Raw genomic sequence first — 17385 nt, forward strand, 5'->3', positions numbered from 1 at the left:
GTGCCATTGCAAAGTATATGGGAGGAGGTGTGTCAGTTATATGCAAATACTCTGCCATTTTATATTAAGGACTGGAGCATCTGAAGATTTTGTTATCTTCAGTGTCTGGAATAGTATTCAATCCCCAAATTGAGGAATGATTGTATGGAGGAATGGGAGGAAACTTTCTTGTAGATATCTATCAAAGTTTATAAGAAATTCATATTCTTCAGGAGAAAAATTAGAACCATTCCTTTTAAAATCGGAATAAATGAAAAGTATTTTCTATGATCACTTAAATTTCTTTGGTAATGGAGATCCTAATCAAAGGTATAAGAGAAGGGAATGAAGGAGTGGGAAAAAGACACAAAGCTGTCATCCTTCACCAAAGATGCGATTGTCCTCACAGAGCCAACTCCTCTACAGACTGTTAGTAGAGAGGGTAGCACTGGTGGGCTGACTGCAAGGTGTACACAAAAATCAGTTGATTATAGTCTGTAGCAACCAACTGAAAATGAAATATTTTTTTTTTACCCTGTTGACAATTGCAGCAAAAGCCATGTTGCCAAAGAAGAAATGCAACAAAAATGTTGGACTTATACACAAGAAATTATGAGCCTTTACTGAACCATTAGAGAAGATACAGCAGGTAGAGAGTGATGCCCTGTTCCTGTAGGAAGACTCAGAATTGTCAAGTTGCCATTTGTTTCCCCAGGGTCTTATAGCTTTAGTATATATACACCAACAAAGTGCCAACAAGAGCTAGCATCTCCTGATGCAGATAAGGGTGGGGGATGGTGGGGTGGTGGTACTTCTACCAGGGATCAAGGTTTATCATGAAGTCTCCATTGTGAAGATGGCCTGGTCTTGATACAGGCTTAAGGTAGAACCAAGGACACAGGAGTTCCTGGTACAGACCTTCAAGTGTAGGGTCACCCTGATTTATCCACATTAAAAAACAGAGGGATGGTATGGGGAGGGAGGAGGGAGGAGGGTTCAGGATGGGGAACACATGTATACCTGTGGTGGATTCATTTTGATATATGGCAAAACCAATACAATATTGTAAAGTTAAAAAATAAAATAAAATTAAATTAAAAAAAATGTTGATAATTAAAGAATTTGCATTCAAAAAAAAAAAAAACAGTGGATTTGGATCTCTAACTCACTTCATAATGAAAACCAGTGTTCAGTGGATTATATATCCAAAAGTGAGAAGCAAAACTTGAAAATATTTGGGGGAGATGGGAGAGTATCATTCTATTTGTCATAAAAATAATGTGAAAATTTTGACTACATTAAAACTAAGAAATGGTTTGTCAAAGTAGCCCATAAATAAGTGAAAAGACAAGCCACAAATTGGGAGTTATAATACTTTTTAAAAAATGTATTTACTTTTGATTGGAGGATAATTGCTTTACAGTATTGTGTTGGTTTCTGCCATGTATCAACATGAATCAGCCATAGGTATATAATACTTAAAATTGGCAAAGCTTTCACTTCCTGAAAATCTAAAGAACTACCTGTAAGAGGAATAAAAACAATTCAGTAGAAAATGGGTAAAAGCAACAGAAAACCATTGGACCAGAAGACATAGAAAATGTAATTATCAGTAAGCATGGCTTGCAGATTAATAGCACAGTGAGGTAGCTGTTTGTTTACCCCATGAGACTGGCAAAAATTAAGACTCTGTTAAAAGGAAGTACTGGTTGAATATGTGGATGAACATTTTGCTAACTAAATACCACCATTTTAGAGAGCAATTTGACATTAACTCATCAAGTTAAAAATAATTATACTCTGTGACCCAGCAGTTCTGTGTGCCAGGAAATGTTTGCAGCATTCTTAGCAGCAGCAGAACTTGAAATAACTCAGAAACCCATTAAAAGAAAATGGATAATAATTTGGGCTTTCTTTGTACAATGAAGTATTATGCAGCAGCAAAAAAAATCTAGAAGATGTACAACAGAACGGGTGAATTTTCAAAACATAATGTTGGGTGTGGATGGAAAGACCCAGAAAACTACGTACAGTCTGACATTATTTTGTGAGGCTCACAAACAAGCAAAACTGAACATGAACCCTGTATTAGGGAAACATTCGCATACAAGTTACAAGGAGTTTTTTTGTTTAAGAGAGAACATTTTGCTAGTTTGCTTGGAAGATGAGGATCTTCAGGACCATGTGGGAAACTACATTCCAGGTCTGATTTATTTTGATTGGTCTGACAGGGTCAGCGCTTAGCAGAATGATGTTTGGAAGACGTCATGCCCAGGTTCTTTTGTTTTTGATGTGATGCACTTTGGCTGCCTTTAAAATCTTTGTGACCACAGTCATCCTGTCCTTATACTGTCGGACAGAGCTCATGTTCAGTGTAACAACCCACTGGAACCATGTCTGCAGTGACTGCCCTTCTGTGATTTTCATCATGAATTTGGTGCGTCTTCATTTATTAATACGCGAGTCCAGTCTGACAAGTGGAGATGGTTGGTTTGGCCAAGTTCCCCTTCTAAGCGTGGTGGTTCCTGGCTTCATAGGATGAATGGGCCTGAAGAGATCTAACTTTTTCTCCTTTCAGACAAGCTGGGTGCTGGGGCCGGGGGATTTTTTAAGACCTAGGATGCTTTGTTGTCTGTACTAAGTAAATATTCTGAGCAAATGCTGCAGTCCGCTGCACTGATGCAGTTCCTAAGCCTCCTAAACCTGTACGTATTACTTTCTTATTGCTGCTGCAACAAATTACAACAATCTCGTTGGCTTAAAGGAACACAAATTTATTCTTTCACAGTCTGGAGGCCAGAAGTCTCACTGAGCTGAGATTAAGGTGTCCACGGGGTGGTTTCTTCTGGACCCTCGATGGGTCCACCTTTTCCAGCTTTTAGGTGCTGTTCTCCTCCCTGGGGCCTGTATCACATGGTTTTTTTCCTCTTTGCTTCCATCATCACATGGCCTTCTGTCTAATACTTCTGCATCCCGATTATATGGACCCTGTGATTACCCGGGGCCCACGTGAATGATCCAGGTTAATGTTCTATTTCAGTATCTGTAACTAGGGCTTCCCTGGTGTCTTGTGTGGGCATTTCAGTGGGATCCTGAGTAAGAGGGGTGATGAATTGGTGGACACAATTCACCATCTCTAAAATGGAAGCTCTTCTGTCCTGGAGTTGGGATTGTTGATGTTTCCACATGAAATATTAAGTTGATGGGAAAACGGTTCTTTTGCTTTTGCAGAGAGTTATCTTTGCGTCTCTTGAGATCTTGTTTCATTCAGGTTTCAGTATTAAACAATGCTTTCTTTTAATTGATTTGAAGGGAAGCTCAGCTCCATCTTTTAAAGTTCAGAGGTAAGATTTGACGGATTCAGCTCTGAAGATTGAATTGGATTATATTTTGAATTGTGACTTGGAATTTGGCGGCCTAAACCAAACCAGTAATTCTATTTTAACCTCTACCGTTTAAAAATAATTAGATTTTATGTTTATATACCTTTTGGTATCTGAGATAGTTTTAAAGCTAGTAGAAAGGCATAAAAGGTTTATAGCTTCATTTCCATAAAGATGTTTTCACATATACCCTTTCAGTTCTAAGGACTTAATAGAGTGAAAATTTGGAAAAATAATCTTAGAAAATTGAGGGTTCTTTTTTTTTATTAGAAATAAATTACAGATACTTAAACTTACACTTTAAAAGTCTAGGACATTTAGCTTTGAGGTGGTTGGAAAATTTTGTTTTGGAACAAGATTAAAATGGTAATTTTGGTCTGAATTTTTCCAGCACACCCAGAGACCATCTCTCTATAAGCAAAGTCATTTTAAGTTTTTGTTTCTATTGACCAAGAGGTATATTTGATTATTCATGCCTGCAAAGCCTCATGTATATTAGCAGCTTTGTTTTTCTGTTTAAAAATGCTTTTTCATGGAAAGACAAACATTAGTTAACTCTGCCAAGAATAAGAGAGGAGTGGTTAGCTGTGTCTTATATAAAACTTAGAGGAGGAAGAAAATAATTTTTGTAGATGTGCTACACTTGCCGTTGATTTGCTACAATTGCAAATACAATTATTTAAGGGCATTAAAGTATTCTGGCTGTGATGGTAATAGAACAAGCTAATGGCTTTTTATGTTATTAGAGAAAGCAGAAAAATAGAAGAGCATTTTAGAATAGAAAAATGTATAAAAAGCAAAAATATAAATTGAAAAACTTACATAAATGTGTGAGAGAAAGAACAGTTTTGAAACAGTGCAATAAATAAAAGAAGATGATAAGAGCAGTCTTGGGCTGATGCCAGAGGCACTTGGTCTGGGACACTGTTATAAATTGCATAGGTTTAAATGTACTAACATTTGCAGCAACAGGCCAGAGTGAAAGACATCAAATGTCAGGACTCTGACAAAAATGTGAATAATGAGACATTAAGGGATGGAGCCAACCTAAATTTCATGGAATGCTGAAACCTGTTGTGTGTCTCTGCTTAACTCTTTGCTGCTGCTGCTAAGTCACTTCAGTCATGTCCAACTCTTCGCGACCCCGTGGACTGCAGCCTACCAGGCTCCTCTGTCCATGGGATTTTCCAGGCAAGTGTTTAACTCTTTAAAGTATACTTAGTCTTTTACTTGGCTTCCCTGGTGACTCAGTTGGTAATGCAGGAGATGCTGGTTCAATCCCTGGGTCAGGAAGATCCCCTGGAGAAGGGAATGGCAACTCGCTCCAGTATTCTTATCTGGGAAATCCCATGGACAGAGGAGCCTGGCAGCCTACAGTCCATGGGGTCGCAAGAGCCAGACACTACTTAGCAACTAAACCACCACCAGTCTTTCATTTAAAGCTTCTCGTCACCACTTTTCAGACTTGAAACACATGGCTTTATGGAAAAGTACCACCTGGTTCTGAGAGTAATAGGTATCAGGAACCAACTTGCCTGCCAATGCAGGAGGTGCTGGAGACATGCGTTCAGTCCTAGATTGAAATGATCCCCTGGAGAAGGGCATGACAACCCACTCCAGTATTCTTGCCTGGAGAATCCCCATGGACAGAGAAGCCTGGTGGGCTAGTCTGCTGGGGTCGTGAAGAGTCGGACATGACTGAAGTGACTTTGCCTGCACATGTGCACCACCTCATTCTGAGAGTAATAGGTATTAGGAACCCAGACCTGTGGTTTCAGGTCAAATGCTGGATCCCAAAGAAAGTGTGAGTAAGGTAGAAAATATTAACATTGTTTTTCTAGAGTCAGAACAGTTCACTGTGGGTGGGACAGCCACAAAGAAATGTTAGCTTCTGCTTTCATTTACTATCAGTTCAGTTCAGTCGCTCAGTCGTGTCCGACTCTTTGCGACCCCATGAATCGCAGCACACCAGGTCTCCCTGTCCATCACCAACTCCTGGAGTTCACTCAGACTCACGTCCATCGAGTCAGTGATGCCACAGGCACTCAGAATTTTATATAGTGGCGACTTGATTCTCAAAGTGTGGTCTGCGGAACCCTGAGGGTGCTAGAGACTTTCAGGGGTCTGCAAGGTCAAAGCTGTTTTTGTAATAATACTATGATGTTATTTACTTTTTATTACTGGATTGGCATTTGCATTGGTGGGTAAGAGTACCGGTGTGTCCACAGAAGTCGGGGCAGTGGTCCCACGTGGTGCCAGTTGGTCATCATTACGTTCTTACTACTGCACACACACAGTAGGAAACAAATGTCAGATTTAATTAAGAATGTGCTTGGTCAAGCAAAAAAAGATTAATTGCATTAAATTACAACTATGGAGGACGTGTCTTTCTACCCTCAAGTCCTTATAACACAGAAGATGGGAGATGTACTCAGAAGCCCTTTGGATCAGAGCAGTTGTAGGATTGAGAACTAAACCAGCTACCTTTTTCATAGGATACCATTTGCACCTCTCAGAATGACCAATATAGAAACTACATTTATTCAGATGAGGTGATGTTTGGAAAACATTTTCTCAAATAATTGAAGTCAGCCTGTCACTTCAGGGATGGCAATTCACCATAGTGTTGCCAATGATAAAAATTCAAGCTTTCAAAGAGTTGCTAGAATTTTGAAGACCTGTGTCGGCCAACACCATGAGATCTGTGGTTATATTAGTGAATATGATTCTGTTGTTGTGCCATGAAATGTGTAAATATTTGGAAAACTCACGTAACTCGTTGAAGCACTGTTTTCCACATGAACAATGCCTGAAATCACAAAATTATACATGGACAGAGGGCCATGTGGAGGGCAGAGGAGGTCCATAATTGTGATGTAATCTGGGAGGCTCATGGATATCGCCTCAGAGTTCACATTGCAGCTCACCCCTAAATGCCTGCCACCTGTAGCCATCTCTCAAGCACTGAGTCCCAAGACTCTCCACAATCAGTGGAAATAATATGACTTCCTCCTCCCAGCTTATGTGAGGCCTGATTTTCTTCTTGTATTTCAACCAAAGTGACCTGTCCCAACACACTGAATGCAGAGGCACACTGGAGAATTCAGCTGCTTCAGCCAGAATGGAAAGATATTGATAAATTTGTAAAATAGTATAAGTTCTTTCTAAAATTTTTATTCTGAAAATGTTTGCATTTTATGAAAAATGTTAACATAGTGGTTATTCTAAATTACTAAAAATTTAAAAATTCTTAGTTTTAATTTCACTGCTGCAAATGTCAATGAAAAAGACCCACATAAGAATCTGCTTCACATAAGAGTCTGATGGTAAAATATCTGCCTGCAATGCAGGAGACCCGGGTTCGATCCCTGGGTGGGGAAGATCCCCTGGAGGAGGGAATGCAACCCACTCTAGTATTCTTGCCTGGAGAATTCCATGGACAAAGGAGCCTGGCAGGCTACAGCCCATGGGGTCTCAGAGAGTTGGACACGAATGAGCGAGTAACACTTTCACTTTCAAGAACTCTTTGAGGTCCTCAGTGAATTTTAAGAGGATGAAGGGGTTCTGATACAGAAAGTGTGAGATGGCAGTTAGTTGGAACCACTGTTATCAGCACATTGAACAGCTCAGTGCAAATAAAAGGCAGTTTTAATTTTCCTTCAGTCCCTGTACCAAACTTTGTTACATTGAGACTAGCTTTTCTATCTCTTAAGCAAAATTTCTTTCAAAGTCTATAACTCCCAAGACCTTTTCAGGTATTAAAGGACCAGTTTAAGGCTCCCATGTCATATCGGATTTATACCTCACCTTCTTCCTTCCCTAGGGCCAGCCAGGGGTAGCCAAGCTGATGGGGTGGGGTAGGCAGTATGTCGTTTCATCCCCTCACCCCTCTATGCACACACAAACACAACTCCTCACCCTCTCCCCTCCACCCCTTACCCTCATCTGTCTCTCTCTCTCTCTCTCTGTCTCCCCTTGGAGAAGGCCTGGTTTACTCTTGGGAGATCAAGTTTGGGAGGTTTTTACTCCCAAAAAGAGGTTGTGGGGGGGGGGAATGGGACACTATTTTTTGCTTAATTGTCCACATTGTTGCTGCTTTTCAGACTGACACACTTGCTGGCATGTGCATCTCTTTGTGTTAAGGACACAGAAGTTACATCTCTCCTGGGGCACAGTTGGTGTGATGACAGCCTTTGCTGTGCAGTTGGCTGGGGTACCAGCAAGGCAGCTCAAGCTACTACCTTCAAAGGGGGCCCTTTACGCACCCAGGGAATCCAAATGTCATTGCAGACCAAGCGGGAGTGCCCCCACCACTCCAGATTTATCCTGCCATCTCTTCTCATTGCTCTCCATCCTCTGGTTAGATCGACACAAAGGCTAAACCAACTAGTTGGCCGCCTGAGCTGGAGAGGATCTTTTCAGTATCTTTTGTTGTCTGTATTTCATTCTCCGTGAGGGATTCTCTTAGAGGATTGCTTCGCTAGGCTGAAGACTCCTTATTCCTAGTTTTCTCTTTTCCTGCCTTGATAAGATGATTTTTCTTTGTCTTCTTTTGCATAGAATTACATACACACACACACTCTCTACATGCACACACAGGGAAGGGACAGATGGGGCAGTAGCCATGGTCGATGGTTATAGTTCAACCACCTCTACAGCTCTCGACAGATACATTTCTAGTTGTTGGATATTTTCTTAGACGGGACTTAACTGGCTTCCCAGGTAGCTTCCAACAGCTAGTGGTAAAAACATACCTGCCATTGCAGGAGACATAAGAGATGGGGAGAAGGCCGTGGCAACTCATTCCAGTATTCTTGCCTGGAGAATCTCATAGACAGAGAAGCCTGTCAGCTACAGTCCATAAGATTGCAAAGAGTTGGACCTGACTGAAGTGACTTAGCACGCATGTGGACTTAGCACTTTTTCTTCAGCTATGGGCGCTAGACATCAGTTTGGAGGCAAGAAGGAAAAAAAATCACACCATCCTTTTAAACTGTGATCTTAGAATGTTACTGGCTAGCTGGGATTTCAAGATTCATAGATCCCTTTATCATGAATAATAATGATAACTTTTGAGCTTCTGTTTTATGAGGGGTATTGGACTAGGAGCGAAGGATATAGTAGGAACTCTAGGGACATTGCCCTTAGTTTATGCATTTCATTATCTCATGGGGACAGGTGCAAGCCAATAGAGAAATTGTCAGCGAATCTGAAATCTGGTAAGGGTGATGATCAAAAAAAGGGGGGAATATCAGGACAGATAGTGGGGGGTGCTAATTTGAGTGGGTGGGACCCTCGGGCTGTGTTTTTGTATAAGTGACATTTGAGCTGAGACCCAAAGCTGTGTGGGGGCACCCGCATAGCTCAGCAGCATAGCAGGCAGAGTGAATGCCCTGATGGAGGAGGAGGCCCGGGGGGTGAGGAACTAGCATAAAGTCCCTGTGATTGGCACTTGCTGGAGGCACAGCTCCAGCTGGAATCAGGTAGGGGCTGGGCCATGCAGGAGCCCAGCTACTTTGAATTTCAAGGTGCACTGGCAGCCTACCCTTAATCTCAAGTGCAGTGTCAAAGCATAGACAGATCTGAGTAAGGAAGTGACAACTAATTTATGATTGCTGGGTGTTTCTACTGTGAGTGAAGTCTGGATTCTAACACTCGTTTTCCATATAGTCACGTTGGAATGTATTGCACTCTCTTTACCAGATCCTAGCTCATCTCAAAACTATGCGTTTCCTCATCAACTTCAACAGAACTTGGGGTTGTGGGCAAAGGGTCTTTAAATTCCCATAGGGAGATGAGAGCCAACCATGATGGCTAGTTTGGTGTGGTCTCCGAAGTAATTCTGGCGGCGACTGTCCTTTTCCAAGAACCCTTCCATCTAGCAGTTAATTTTCTGTGTGAGGAGTTTGTCCTTTCTTCTCCCGAAAGACAGGACTTTCTTTTTTGGGAACAGGGCATCCAGAGTGATGCTTGCTTTACATGGGTCCTTTTTTCACATGGGGACAAATGTGCCCATTTACATTTTTCATCACAGACCACATTCTGCCAGGAAATCCCATGGGTCTTGTGCTCTCTCCATTTGCTACTTGCTGTGGTCAGATTTAACATCTGCCTTTTCTGCGTTCACCCGGGCTTTCTTAACCCTGTGGCCACTACCTTCATTCAAGTCCATTTATTCTTTTACTTTGTTTTTGAAGACATGTTGGGATAGGGGATGGCATTTAATCAGAAACGTGTGTTTTCTGCTTGCACCAAGGTGGTAATTTTGCTTCGACGTTTTATCTTCAGGCATTAACTGTATCTTATGTGTGTGCGATGTGATATTGTCAAGGAGAAACTAGTGTGTCCTCTCCTTGGAATGTTAGTGGAGGGTCTGAGGGAAAATCAGGACATACTCTATCATTTTGGGGGTATCTTCTATTTTCTAGAGACACTGTGAAGCTCTTTTAATGGTTACTTTAATTTTCACAGTACCCCTATGTCATAGGTTTTAGGGCTTCCCAGGTAGCTCAGTGGTAACTAATCCACCTGCGATGCAAGAAACACAGGTTCGATCCCTGGACTGGGAAGATCCCCTAGAGAAGGAAATGGCAAGCCACTCCAGTATTCTTGCCTGGGGAAATCCCATGGACAGAGGAGCCTGGTGGGCTGCAGTCCGTGGGGTCACAAAGAGCTGGACACAACGTTGCCACTACACAACAAGAATAGGCACTCTAGGTACTATTGTTATGCTCTTCTGCAGGCTGGACTTCCAGGATCAGTGCTGCAGCAGGTTTGAGGTCTGGTGAGGGCCTGCTTCCTGGACCATAAACATCCCTCATTTTGTTCTGTGTCCTCCCCTGTGGACTGGGGAAGGAGGGGGAGGGACCCTCTGGGATCTCTCTTTTTAGAGCACTAACCTCTTTCAGGGGATCGCTGCTCTCCTGACCTGATCACCCCCTATAGACCCACCTCCTGGTAACATCACATTAGGGGAGTAAGTGGCAGCATATGAAACATGAAGACTTTCTTTTACAGCTGTAATGACAGTGCTTGCATGTTAACATGTAAACTCCAAGTAAGCCCAGAACATAATTATTGCTACTTGTATCCTGAGACCTGTCCCAGTTCCATGACCTTACATTACCCCATCTGCCATTCGCGATACCATCTTCCATCTCTCTGATGAACATTTAGCAGTTCCTGGCTTTTCAATTATTATTGAAATAACAGATCTTTTTTTAATGGCAAATCTGATCATTTCACTATGAGGGGAAGAATGAACGAGGTATGTACAAATATTGGATAGTTTATATACTTCTGGAGTGAATAATTCAAGTTCAGTTTTTGTTGAATCACTAACACATTCCAAAGACACTTTAATGCCCTGGCTACTCCCTCTAGAATATTGTTCTGGGAACTAAAGGAATCCGATCTGCCGAGAAAGTTCTGGGAAGTAGTTTCAAATAGAAGCACTACATAGTCAACCAAAATCAAGTTTGTTGCTTTTTATAATTTATCTTAAACCTAAAAACTGATTTTTTGGTATTTACAACCACTTTATCCTATGTCCCTTATAAGAATTTTTGTAGCAATGTTGCCAGCATCCTGGCCTAAATTGCAGGCAAAGTAGCAAGGGCTCCCCTCTCCCCATTCTGGCTGTGTCCCAGGAATAGTTACAGGCTCAAAGTTCTGTTGTGCTTGTAAGCACAAGCATACTCATAAACTCATGTCACAGAGAACAACAGTCTGAAGACAAACGTAAGGGTCTCTCCTTCAACCATCAAAAAGTTAATTCAAATTAAATGAACTATTCAGGTAGAAACACTGACCAAAATGGATCTCCCTAGCCAAATGAACCTAATTACTCATGAAAGTTCAAATATAAAGGTACCTAGAATCTCCTCCTAGAAGCAAAAAGTGATTTTTCCCCCCTCACTTTTCTAATAATACTACACAAGGGAACCGGATGCTACTTTATTAGATGCCAGAATTAATTTACATTAAATTACTGACCCAGTCTTGTAATTCTTACAAGAAGTTCTTCGAAGTTCTGGGTAAGAATCGCAAGCTATTAAAAAAATACATTACTGAGCTTGTAAGAAAGAAAGGAAAATCACTTGTTTTAGAAATGAGGTGAAAACGGAATGCTCTACAGGTAACTGGCTGTTGAGCTTCAGTTGTGTCTGTGATGAGGGGAATGGCCAGAGGTGGGGTAGGGGGCCACTGTCTTTACTTTCTGGCTGCAGGAGATATTGAGAAACAGAGAAAATGGTTACTCTGTTAGTGAATGGGAAGGGAAGGAAAATTCTGAGTCACTTTCTCGGGGGAGGGTGAGGAATCTGATCTGTCTCTTCTTGGGATTAGGTAGGAACAGAAGAAAGTCTACTTTAAGAATTATAACCATGAGTTGGTCCATGGCTTGGGGTTTGAGTTTTTTACCTACAGAATCCAAGCGCCCTGGGCTCTGAAATTGAGCAGAGGGGCTGGTGATGGTTCTATGTCACCTATCGGAAGCAAATAAAAAATATTTCTGTAAAGGCCCTGGGATTTCTTTGGAAGGAATGATGCTAAAGCTGAAACTCCAGTACTTTGGCCACCTCATGCGAAGAGTTGACTCATTGGAAAAGACTCTGATGCTGGGAGGGGTTGGGGGCAAGAGGAAAAGGGGATGACAGAGGATGAGATGGCTGGATGGCATCACTGACTCGATGGACGTGAGTCTCAGTAAACTCTGGGAGTTGGTGATGGACAGGGAGGCCTGGTGTGCTGTGATTCATGGGGTCGCAAAGAGTCGGACACAACTGAGCGACTGATCTGATCTGATACCTTTTACCCAGGACTCCTTCATATAACACCCAACTGAAGACTTCTAACAACCCTCAATTACAGAGCGTTTGAGAATATAGTTTATCTTCAGCGTCTAATCACCAGACACCACCAACAGCAAGATTAAAACCTAAGCACTCTATATAATCAATGTTGTATAGCCTATAAAATAAGGATATTTAAAGTGATATTAGTCACAAAAGAAGGCCTTGATCATAATAACTGGTGGTAGGAAAAGAGAACAGAAAGATCTGTCAAATTCTTTGAACTATAGAAATAAAAGTATAGTCATTAAAAAAGAAAAAAATCACCCCCAAAACTCTGTATCTAGGTTCATCAGAGATTAGACAAGGCTTAAAAGAGTAAAAGGGAAGTTAGATCTCAGGAAAACTCCCAGGATGCAGAGAGAGAATGAAATTAAGACATACCTACTTGGTTCTTCTTTGATTATAGGATCCAAAAAGCTTTGTATAAGAATAAAGGGCTAAGAAGTTTGGTCTTACTAAATATCGAGAGTGTAGATCAAAAGTACAAACACCAAATAAGAAATGGTAACAAGAGAAAAACTATGGAGTAAATTTACAGACTTCTAAGAGACTATTTTGTTTGAGTAGCTCCAGATAGCTCTTTTTAAAGCCAGACAAAAATGGGTAACTTTCTAGGGAATAGTATTTTCTGCACCTACTAGGACACATAGAAACAACAAATTGGAGGAATTGCTATTAAAGCAGAGGAAGTAAAATATCAAAATACCAGAGTCAGCTGGTTTCTCAGGGGAACACCATCAAATATTTAAGAAAGATATCACTCCACTGGTATTTAGATGTTTCCAGTACTCTTGCCTGGAAAATCCCATGGACGGAGGACCCTGGCAGGCTGCAGTCCATGGGGTCGCTAAGAGTCGGACATGACTGAGCGACTTCACTTTCACTTTTCACTTTCATGCATTGGAGAAGGAAATGGCAACCCACTCCAGTGTTCTTGCCTGCAGAATCCCAGCGACGGGGAAGCCTGATGGGCTGCCATCTGTGGGGTCGAACAGAGTCGGACATGACTGAAGTGACTTAGCAGCAGCAGCGGCAGCAGAACACATAAAGGGAGAAAGCTTCCATAGTTTCAAAATAATCAAAGTGTAGCGTTGATATCAAAGACCCAGTAGGGACCAAAAGAAGTAGCAGTATTAGTTATGCATATTGATGCAGAAATTCTAAATAAAGTATTGGTCAATGGAATTCTCCACTGATTAAAGACCAATATGTTATAACACATGAAGTTCATGGTGGGAATACAGGGATGGGTTGGTACTTGGAAACCTCTAAAGAGAACTCATATTAATTGGTCAGATAGGAAAAACAGTATGTATATACTATAACACATTTTGTGGATTTGAGCATTCATTCTCTAAAAATACTCTTAATAAATTTAGAGCGTGTAGATACTGATTTCACAAGATAGTGTCTATGGCGCTGTGAAGCCAGTTTATCACCTTAAAAGCAAGAATAAAACAAGCATTCAACTCTCATCAGTTTTATAACATTTTTTGTTTTTTTCTGGAGGTGTCAGCCAAGAAAATTAGCCCTGAGAGGGAGACGAGGCCTGTGAGACACGGGAGGACGCACAGCTGGCACCGCTGCCTCTGCTCTTTCTTGTTTTCTTAGTTTTAAATTCACAACGTCTCTTCCGCATCCTTTTTTTTTTCTCTTGAGCTGAAGTTTTTTTTTTTTTTCCTTTTGGAGAAAGAGTAAATTATTAGTTTTAAAAGAGGGTCTCAGCCATTAGAATACTTTCATTTAAAGAAATGTTTACACAATATCATGTGTAATTCTTGGCTGTCATTGTGACCAGTGGATCTTCTTTTAATACCGAATTCCCTCCTCTCTGTGTTTTAAATAAAGGAGGGAGATGGGGCATGTGTGCACACATGTGCGTGCATGTAGTATCTGTATGCAAACACGTGCGACTTTTGGATGAGTACTGTGATTGAACACAGCAGAGATTCAAACTACCGTGTGGTTCTTTTCAGTGCTTTTTAATACTCATAATAGAAGGCAAGGAAAGGATTTTACAGCTTTGATTTATTTACTGTCAATCAGATAACCTCGGCTGTGTTTGGCAGTTTACCTCCACACGTCATTGAGACGTCATTTAAAACAAATGATTGCATCGAGACTAGTCAGGCTTTATTTACTGAAGCTTATTTAAGGCAGTTTCTACTGAACATGTACCAAAATCAGAATATTGGCACCAGATTTCCTTACAAACATTGAACATTTATTTTCAAGATGTGAATGTATATAAAGGTACTTAGAACTTTCCTATAAGACCTGGTTACCTCTAGAAATGATTTTTATTTTAAATGACTTCTCTTCTGTTTAGAAATATAATTATAGAAAACAAGCCCTTATGAAAACTATTTAATGGAGCATAAATATATATATGTTTTGAATTGTCCTTTTTTCTTAATAGTGTGTTGTAAACATTTTAACACATGCCATTCCTTATTAGGATTTTTTTTGAATAATTGCATATATTTTTAACATGAAATTAATGTAACCAGAGTTTCCTCTTCTGTCCAGTTTTTTTTAACCCCTAGCTTCTTTCTATCTTCAGTTTCTTCCATTTTTGCTCTCTTATTCTTCAAGGGAGAAAAACGAAGTACACTTTTATTATGTAGTTGAATCTGCAAAGGGAAATGTTTAGTTAAAATAAATGAGATTTTTCAGATTTGGTAATCCATTGTATTTAGTAAGGGATGCTATTTGTCTTATTGCTAAAGGACATCTTGGATTATTTATCTGTCTTTTGGATTCCAGAATGTTACCCCTCAGGGGAACTTGCCAAACTAGATATCAACGTGAACTTTTCTGGGGCATTACAGAGTGAATAATATAAAGTGATGCCATGTTATCTAATATAAAAGCCACTGGTCCCATAGGAATGTTTAAATGAAAATAAAAAATTCAGTTCCTCAGATCCACTAGCTGTGCTCAGTCCAGGAACCCCATGGCCAGTGACTCAGCTACTGGCAAGCAGGGCAGGTCCAGCCTCAGAATGTTTCTTTGTGAACCTTGGGGCCACGTCTGTACATTTTACCTGTTTGTATATTAGAGTTTTTTACATCAGTTTGGTTTTAAAGTTTTGTTCCTAGTATACTGGGCTTCCCTCGTGGCTCAGTGGTAAAGAATCCGCCTGCAATGGAGGAGATGTCGCTTTGATCCCTGGCTCAGGAAGATCCCCTGGAGAAGAAAATGGCAACCCACTCCAGAATTCTTATTTGGGAAATCCCATGGACAGAGAAGCCTGGCGGGCTTCAGTCCATGGAGTTGCAAAGAGTGACCACGACTGAGCTACTGAATAACAGCCGTTTTAAATACTAGTAAAAAAACAGAATTTCAATATGTTTGGAAACAGTGAACAGTTCAAAATTATTTAGAGTAATTTTTACTTTGCTAACCAACTTAATTTTTAAAATTATGTTTTGAAGTAGCACACGTGTGAACAAAGGGTTTCCAGTATCTGGAAATTCTAGGAGAACATTTAAAATATTGCTAGTATAGTACAGAGTCCAGGAATGGGCAAGGAGGGATGGACTCTTACACCCCTGGGTGAGGATCTAGAGAGGATGATGTAGGAAGAGGAAGCTGTTTTTAAAAGACACTCAGAAGAAGCAAATTAAATGGAGAGATAAAGCACTTATTTGGGGCATGTAATTTTAGGTTATAATTATAGTAGTTTGATAAATTTAGAAAAATGAGCAACCAGAAGAAAGGAAAAACCAAGGGGGAGGGGTGGACGGGAACTGTCAGTCATCCTGTTGTCACTGGCAACAGCCATTGTGATTTGTCACCTCTCTGTCCAGCCTCCTTTCTGTCACGTTCACTCAGCTGTGAATGAGGTCAGTGGAGAATGTAGATGAGATGTTAGTCTGAGACAGACTAGTGGAGTGATTAAGTGCTCTGATGCTGAGCCAGATGGCTGAGTTTTAAATCCCAGCTCCTCCATTTACTATTTGTGGGACCACAGCCAGTCATTTAACTGTGTATCTGCTTATCTGTAAGACGATGCTGTCTACCTTTCAGTGTTCTTGTGAGGGTCACGGAATTAAAATCTACTAAACTCATTGAAGCCGTATTATTAAGAATACTAATGACTAGTCTGAGGTAGTACAGGCATATGGTGAAAGCCTGATTTGGATAAGCTTTGGGGTTTATTGTTGCAGGAAGGCAGGACGCTTAAACAAGTAACTACAATACAGTTAGATGAGTTTTGTGAGCAAGGAAGTTTAGTATTCTATGACAGTATCTGTTCAAGTGACCTAATTATTGATAATTATTTAAGCAAAATGAGTTTAACTTTTAGGATGGTTGGTTTTTATTTTAGAGTATACTTTAATAGTTTCTTCAAATCAACTATTACTTGTTTCATAGCTTGTATTCTCTAAAATTTATTTTCATAATATGATAAAAGTTGCAAGCTTCCAAGATGTTAAATAAGAACATTACCTTGATCATTCTGGTAATATCATAAGTGTCAAAACTCTTTCCCTGATGCTCTGCATTGCAGTTGCCAACAAGGTAAGAGAATCCTCTCTTAGCAATAGCATCTGGCTAATCAAAATAAAATCTGTCTTCCAGACTTTTTACGAGAGTTTGCTTAGTTTCAAGCATAATTAAGAGAGTATTTTACTTGATACCTATTAAAAACAGGAAATCATGAGATACAACCGGTTTTCATATATAAGTGGGGGAGCAGTCATCTCAAATGTAAATACAAAGAGGCTAACGTATATTTTCAAGCATAAAATATAAAGGCACCCATGTAAGAGCTGAAATAGATTACACTTAGGTGCCGAGAGTTATACGTTTGTCAAAGCACCTTTCGTTTCGTAACTATCTTTCTACTTGTGTTTTTAAATTTATTTTTTATTAACTATCATTCTAGATTTTTTTTTTTAAGGAACTCAGTTGGCTTATAATGCATTAAAATATATTCTTTTGTGTTCCTGGGGTAATGGTGATGGGAAGTGAAGAATAAAATTATCCTGATTAAGAGAATTTTACTGGTTTTCCAAAATGAAAAACTGAAGCTGAATAGTTATGAGAGATGTCTCTAGTTATGAGAAATCCCTTTGTTTTGTAGAAGTTTGAATGGGTGCGGGGGGTAAAAAAAAAAAGGAGTGAAGGAGCATTGTGCTGGGTGAGATGTCTTCCTGGAG

General features: G+C 40.3%; 1 protein-coding gene across 2 annotated transcripts in view; it reads left to right on the plus strand.

The window, feature by feature from the left end:
• MPP7 (MAGUK p55 scaffold protein 7) overlaps positions 1–17385 on the plus strand; it is a 229416-nt gene that overhangs the window by 124512 nt on the left and 87519 nt on the right. The window lies entirely within an intron of this gene.

This window comes from Bos indicus, chromosome 13, assembly GCF_029378745.1.
Source record: "Bos indicus isolate NIAB-ARS_2022 breed Sahiwal x Tharparkar chromosome 13, NIAB-ARS_B.indTharparkar_mat_pri_1.0, whole genome shotgun sequence".
Taxonomy (NCBI): Eukaryota; Metazoa; Chordata; class Mammalia; order Artiodactyla; family Bovidae; genus Bos; species Bos indicus.